An 8,303-nucleotide genomic window follows, 5' to 3' on the forward strand; every position below is an offset into this window, starting at 1 on the left:
CAGAAGCCAGATATAACTTCTTTATAATGACTCTAAAAACGTTTTGAATTATTAAAATAGGTTTTACCTGATTCCATAATGAGGAATTGTGACAAGCACTGCAAAATATCCCCTCTCTTTGACACACAAGCATCAGAGGTGAGCATATTTTTACAGGAAGAATGCAACAAAATGATATGTTTGCTAGCTGTGAATGGTAGCTCCTTCCCATTTTTTCCTAAACACAGGAAGTCCTTGTTCGGAGGAACGACATGCTCTGTAAGAATACACACTCTGTGTGAAAAAGATCACATTAGGTCAGTCTGTGCAAACAGGGAAGGTAGTGACGACGGGTAATTGAGTTTGCTTTATTTTTAGAGAGAGAGGCGCTGGAGTCTCATCAGATGTCATTAAAGGCAGACATCACAATGACCTGAGAGGCACAAAAAGACACACACTGACTGACTGGAGTCTCGCACTCAGTGTGGGCACATTCAAACACACACACATGGTTACTCTCATGTTGACACTGATACTACGAGACATTTATACTTTGGTGTAGTGCATTTCTGGGAAATGAAACAAAGAGAGCAGATACTGTTATGCACTCGGTCTACATTTAGTCTTAGTCTTATAGCTACTGTATAATCTTCTGTGTAAGCAGAAGAAGACATACCTCACATATGCACTCTGCAAATACACACTCCTCTCTCTCCTACTCGGAGTGTGTGTGCTTGGACTTAACCTATAATTTCTGCTGCCTTGCCTTTCCACTGGGCTGGTTTCAGTAGGTCAGAGTACAGACTTTCTTCTTTTATGTCTCTCCATTTTTGTCGTTTTCCTTCTTTTTAATTCATAGTTATCCCATTGAGTTAAAGTTGCTTCACATAGGCAACAAAATAGGTCAAGTTTTATTTATATACATATATATATATATATATATATATACACTACATGTTTACAAAAAAGAAACATTGTTTAGCTACGAAAGTAGTAAATTCAAGTTAATCCAGAGCTGCCTTGGCAGGTGTCCACTGTGTTTGTGTCTCTAAAACATGTTTATTAGATTTTCAACACTGAGTGACATTAAATTTGGTTTAATTTCTTTTTATAAAACTGGCAGTGGAGTAGTCAGCAGCTCTAATCTTTTTATGGCTCCAGCAGATCAGAATTTTCATGGTGTACAAATACAGGGATTCACACAATATAAAACAGGCTGCATACAGACACTTTAGTAGTATTTCTACTACACGCACCTCATCCTGCTTTGTCGTATTTTTACTCTACATAGGGATACTGTTTACAAAATGAGCTGGAATAAGCTCCAGCCCCTGAGCTCAGGATGCTGATTTGGGTACGTGGTTAAGAAGGTCTAAGAAAAAAGGGAAATGAATATCAGGTTGTGCTCATTAACATTTGAAAATAGTGAGTGACACTATAAATTTGTCATGAAACTGTGTGCAGAGGTCATAAATAAAGTGAAACATAGCATCCTTTTTCATAGACTTCAGCGCAATAGGATGTCTTTTTGCAGCCCTTTTTGAGAGTCTCCCCCTGCTGGACCTTGAGAATAATACATGTTTAATGCACCTTTCCACTCGCTTCATTTTTGAGACCTGGAATCTAGCTTTTATACATACAGTTTTATAGGTCTTTTATTATGCGATAGAGAAGACTTCATCTGTCTACATTCTGCATTCATACATATCCTTTTTGGGATTGTGGACAAATGTCTCATCTGTGGCCACAAAAAGAGACATCAATGCAGCCCTGCTGCACTGCTATAAACAATAAATAAAATGCACTCTACAGCCAAAATGTATATTTACATGCAGGGTGATTTATTCCACAGTGCTGATGACCTTGTTCTAAAGACAACAGCACATCCATCTGTGAGCTCTATTTCCCTGTATGTACAGTGTTTTGATTCACATCAAGATAGCAGTTAAGTTCGAGTCAGTAGTGCATGTTTGCACAACTACATAAATAAAACTTTTCCTGTTGTTTTTCTGTGGGCAACCATCAGGTTTTAAAATAGCCTTATTTACGCAGGCTTCTGGTAAACTACATTTATGTGATCTGAAAAGGCAGATATGGTCAGTCCCAGGGGTTGGTACGCAATCAGATAAACCTATCAAGGGAGCAAATTAGTCAGATGACACAAGAGCTGGAGTTTCATCATTTTTCATCATCATATCTTACAGTTTTTGAAAAGATGAAAACAGAAGACAGATTTAAGGGGAGGGTGAACGCAGAAGATGTTTGGATAAAGATTGAAATATTTTCATGGCTCTGCGTTAGATGAGCATAAACACACACAGGCAAAGTGCACACGCAAACGCTCGACATAAGGCAAAAGTCAAAAGTAACTCAAGTGCATGCCCTGTTGCTGATAGACGAGCGGTCATTGTAATGAAATCGCACACACAGAGACACACACACACACACCAAACTGTGGAATGTGACACCTTGGTCCTACCTCACTTCATACCAAAACCACACAGGCCACCAACAGCTGTCATGAAATCTTAAAACTTCACCCTTTTTCCATCCTCATAAAGTCAGGACGGCAACAACTGTGGCAACACATCTTTACAACAGCATAACACACAGCATCAGTTTAAAATATTGCAGATCTTTGAAACAGCTCAGAGTTTATTAAACTTCTCAAAATGCCAAATAGCAGTGATTTGATATCTGCTAATATCTTGTTTATTCATTCCACAACAATTTAAGATTATTTAAGAAAAGCAGTAAATCTTCTGTCATAACTGAACATTTTTATTATAAAGTCGACGTTCGTATCAGCTCCTTCCAGTCAACTGGCTGATCGATCGGTCTTTGCAGCCTCAGCCTTAGTGTGTTACTGTTAGCCCAAAGCCCTTGCTTGCAGCAAAAGTCTCAGCGTTACACAAAAACAATCCAGAAACACAACAGCATTTTGTATTAAGTTTCATACTTACAGATCTGCTTTTGAATTCAGGAAATGTAGAGGACAAAGTGAATGAGTCATCACTCTCCGTCTGTCCGCCTCACACAACCTTGAGAACTCACATCACATCACCATCCAGCCTCACAGACCCTGAGCTATTGCCCCCTTCACTCCTTTCTCAAACTGTTCCAGTTCCCGGGAACTCTGACCTGAATCGTTCCCCTTCTCGCAGATAGACTCAACTGGGCTGCTGAACATTTCAGATTGACTACCTCTGTATACAAATGCACATAGCTACACAAACAGTCACACTGCCAGGCCAACCCCCAGCTTCCTCTGCCATGCCAGAGTGCATGTAGACCGAGACCAAAGTCAGCATGCATCTTAAATGCCCACTAAAAACCTCAGACCTCCTATATAAATGCTGTATTCCGCTGATGTCGTAGTTAGGATCAAGATTTACCGCCACCTTTAAGGCAGTGTGGTGCAGCTGTTGCGCCGACATCCCCACCATATTCGTGCTCTTTACAGAGAGTAAACATTAAGAGAGTATGCCACCTGTCATAGCCCCCTAATGTACCTTAGCCCCCTGCTGTGCGGACGTCTCACTCCAACACAAAAGCCAGTGTTTTCCTTGAGCATGCGAGCACAGGTGGCTGGAGGAGGCAAGGTCGAGTTACAGCAGCAGCTCCCACAATTCAAACCATCAAGGAGCCAAGGCAGACAGACTAAGCCAGACTGAATGTACCGAGGACAATAAATACAGTACGGCAAGCAATAATGGTACATAAAGTAATCCCTGTTGTTAAATCACAGCTACTTGTTAGTCTGGTAGACCAAGAAAACAAAGATTTCCCTCAACAACTTGACATTAAGATTGAGATTCTTTATTTGTCAATGTACTGTTTAAACTCTATATGCTACAAGAGTTTAAACAATACATACAGTCAAAAAGATTTAATATGAAACATTAAATATAGAATTAATCACCAATAACTGCCTGTCCTCTATCTAAAATACTGGTTGAGGGATAACAATGACAAACTTTAACTTATTTAACTTGTCTTTTGAAGAAATTGCATCCTATGCCTTAGAAATTGGACAGCAGTCAATACTTACAAACACAAATATACTCGTAAACCCAAGACTGAATCCTAATGCTAAAAATCCACCACAAAAACCAGGACTTACCTTCGTTTGCTCTCTGCCCTTAAAGTCCAACAACACATGTGGGTGTTTCTGGCTCTGTGGACTCTGAGGAGCTGGCAGCTGGCTGTCTAACCAGAGGTGAGGACCAGCCCCCAAGTCCCAGAGGAACCTGACATGTTACATCAAATGCACGGTTTTGTTGGCTGACGAGAATCACAATATTAAGATTAGCCAGGCAGAGAGTTTCCCAGCTCCACCCCCCACCACCACCACCCCCTCTCCCAGGCATCCCAATTCCTCAGCGGGGCGTAACCCATTCGTTTTATCTGCACCCATCTCCCTCCTGTGTGTACACTGTGAGGGGAACGCACAGGAACTGGTCTGGCATGTTAACAACGTCTTGATAAGTATACTCTACCTGTGCTTTCCGATGCCCGTCTTTCATGCCATACTTTTAATTTTTGTTTTTGTGATATTATTGTGTACGTTTCCTTAAATCAGACACTCCTTTTGTCACATCTCTCACCCACTTAAAAGGCTCTGATCATATGTAAACCCCGGGAAACCTCTAATCTAAAGTGTTTAAAATAAAGGGTTAAAGGTGAATGTCCCAATGAAGAGATCAACAGCACTGCCGACCTGCTGATCTAAAGAGATAATGCAGCCAGAGTGCAAACTGCCTCCAGTCCTTTTGATGGCAACAGATGTCAGCCTGCATTGTTATATGGATTACTTGAGCCACTCAGCAAACACCTCCAGGTGTGCATTCCACACCAGGAAGGAAAAAGGTGGAAGCCACTCCCCTGATTCAATAAAAAGTGCTGCCTAGCCTGAGCGAGAGGCTAGGCTGATGGAACTGGGTTAAGAGCTAATGCAGTCTCAAAAGTAGCTTCTTTACTCTATAAACTGAATCTATACCCTTTATATGTACCCTTTGTGCAGTGCAAGATATACGTCAAGATAGTTTATGTGCTCTTAGAAGAAGGCAAGTATGACGAATGTCTAATCTTTGGTCTGAACTCTACACCTGGTCTCCACAGAGTCTTTAATCTTTGGAGGAAGACGCAGAAATTAGAGGCCGTGCTACCACTTCCCTTAGAAAACCTGCAAATAGGGAGTGAAAAATATTCGCCACAACTAAATCACTAGGAGTCCAGTCCATCTGTATGGAGGCCCAAAACTACCAAAGTAAATTACTAAATAAATAAAGCGTTGTCTCTAGCAACCGTGGCAGTAGATTGACTTGAAATGACAACATTTTGACTTAATTCTCAAAATGAACAAGTTTTTTTTCTTTATGTGTCGCTAACACTCCTTCAAAACAATAATGAAAACGTCTATACAGGAAAACCTTCTATATAAATTTCCCATGTTTTGAATTAGAATTTACATCTTTATATCTATTTATCTATTTCCCTAAATGTACTTTTTTCCTGTATGTTTGTTTTTGCATTTCTTTTTGTTATCAACGAGGCCTAACATATAAACTGTGTCACCAGGATCACGGCAGAAATGTCTGGAAATTGTCAAAGAAATGAGGCACTTACATTATGTATGCGTAATAGCATATTAACATATTTATTGACTCCTTTTTATATATATATATATATATATATAAAATATGTTAATATGGTATTTTTTATAACTTTTTGGTCATACACTCACAGTCTATGAACTACCACTTGGTATGTGACAGCATATGACTACAATAAAAATGTCTACTTACCACTCATATTTGTTATGTTTCCCACAGCATGACAAGTAAATAACAACCAGAAATAGTCCGTCATTTGCCGCTGGGTGGTGACAACTTCCTTCCTAGTTTCATATCGCTGCAACTTAAACACGTCTGGGATTTTTGGCAGATGGTTAAAATAAATGGGCATTTTTTAGTCAGTCATGGGAATATTTCAGTAACATCATTAAAACATCTGTCCTTTGAAAATGAAAACAAGTGTGAGTCTTTAAAACAAACCTGGACGAAGGCCAGCCAAAGTCAGACTCTGCAGCTCGTTAATTGGTTTTTAGGCAGAAAATAATTAAGACAGAAGCCACAGCCTCATTTCCAGTAATTCAAAAGATGTAAGACACAGTGATAACCATCACAAGACTCATTATGGATACACTGAATGTTGACTGTACACCTGATAATTTGTACAAGTAAATGCACATAAGAAACGAGAGAATGAGACAGAGGAAGAGAGAGGAAGACAAGGAGAGGGACAAGGGGGTAGTGACGGGGGGAGAGAGAATGATAGGGAGGGAGAGGTGTTTCCTGTTTCCATAGCTCTAATTATACTCATCTCTTGAGGATACGACTTATCAGGAAGAGGAGCTTTGTCATTGAGGAACTCCTCAAGGACAATGTCAGGTTTCATACTTTCTTAAACCCATCTGAACATCCTGTATCTGGTTTGCACACATGTCATTATTATAATTATATTACATTATTAAAAACTGGTTTGTAGTGCAAAATGCTTTGAATGCACAGTAGGAGTAAAATACTATATAATACATGGATGATAATTTAGAATAAAAGGTAAACAAATGTAAAAGCAAATAAAGTAGAAATATCAAATTCTGTTGCACTCTCTAAATTAATTGCCTCGTTTATTTATTTTTGGTGCATTTAACCGGATATTATTCTACTATACAGATTAATATACAGATTAGGCTGTAAGTAAACTCCATGCTGATTGGTACATAAAATATGTAGGGCAATAGTATTCTGGGCAAATATATAGGACTACTGTCATTTAGACAACAATAATTAGCTGTTTTGGAATTATTTACTACAAAATAATGGAAAAAGAGGTAAAAAAACAAACAAACTGTAACTTTCATGCTCATTAAAAGGATGTTTGTTTTGTTTTTGTTGCATTTTTCCCCTTTTGCAATTGAGAGCGCCTGTCTTACATAAACTCAGGGCTCACTCAGTCTGTTTGTGAGTTGCTGTCAGTATAACGGTTCCTTCCTGTTTACAGATACGGTGGCGATAGACTCCTGGAAGTTTGTGGCTTTTGAAAGATGTTTGAGGCAAAATCACTTGAAGCCCTCGGAGACGTTTCACTAACATTTTACAGGCGAGAACGAAACAGTTAAAGCAGATTTACCACTCTGCTGTCGAGTTTACAGCTTTGTGCACTTCCCTCCTCTAGTGGAATACGAACACACAGAGAAAGACCTACTTATCTTTAGTACAGTAAATAAAAAGCACATTAGAATTTTAAATATGAAGTGTGGACTTCTCTTCACTGTAAAAACAGTGAATGCAGCAAGCAGTAATACTTACATACAAACTCTCTGTTTTAATAAACCAAACCAAAGGGATATATTATTGATAATTCATTTGACAGCCCAGTGGTTTATAATGAGCCTTTGCTTCATCTATTACTATGCAAAAAAGGAAAGACAAGCTGAGTGGAGAGGTGGGGGGTGTCCAGACAGAAAAAGATTGAGAGAGGAGCTTCCAAGAGTGAAAGAGCCATCTAAGCAGCGTTCATCCAGCGGCCCACATTGCCTGGCAACCTCACCACCAGCGAGAGAATGTGTACAGTGGCCCGGAGGCTGTTTCTGCTTATTCTCACCAAAAGAGATAATTGCTTGCAAATACTGGAAAACCCAACGTGAGAAATCAAGAACTGAAGCTGTACTGTATTATTTACAACATAGAGAAAAGCAAAATGGGACACTGACATATGAGTTACCTTTTTGTGGTCATGAACTCTGGTGGAACTAACTTTCACACGAGTCCCTGAAAACAAGTCAGCAGCACAATTGTTCATCTATTGCGGGAGCACTTTTCATTGTTACACTTACAGTCGGATTAAGTGCAACTTAAAAATTTAAAAAATTATGCTAATTTTGTGTCTCAACCTTTATTCCACAGGAAATGCATTTATGCCATCCACAGTCAGATGCAACCTGCATTATATGGTTGCAAATGCCTTAAACAGTGTTGGGCAACAGATTTGAACATCCTAAGATGGATATAATAATTAACAAACACATGGTGTGATCTGTCTGCATTTATCAGCACAGTTTTTAGCCCAGCCTGAAAAGAAAAGAAAATTATCCTGCCAACTTTTTAAACACAGCTGAATTTAGAGCAGAGAGAACAATTTTTCTCTTTGTATCAGACTTTAGAGTCAGAATTAGTGAACCATTTTCCCTCCAGATTCAACTGTGCTCAGCTTAGGGCTTAATCAAGTGGAAATTTGGAATAGGGGGTGGGGGTGTGTGT

This window comes from Pundamilia nyererei, unplaced genomic scaffold (genome assembly GCF_000239375.1).
Source record: "Pundamilia nyererei isolate P.nyererei 1_Seehausen unplaced genomic scaffold, PunNye1.0 scaffold00084, whole genome shotgun sequence".
Taxonomy (NCBI): domain Eukaryota; kingdom Metazoa; phylum Chordata; class Actinopteri; order Cichliformes; family Cichlidae; genus Pundamilia; species Pundamilia nyererei.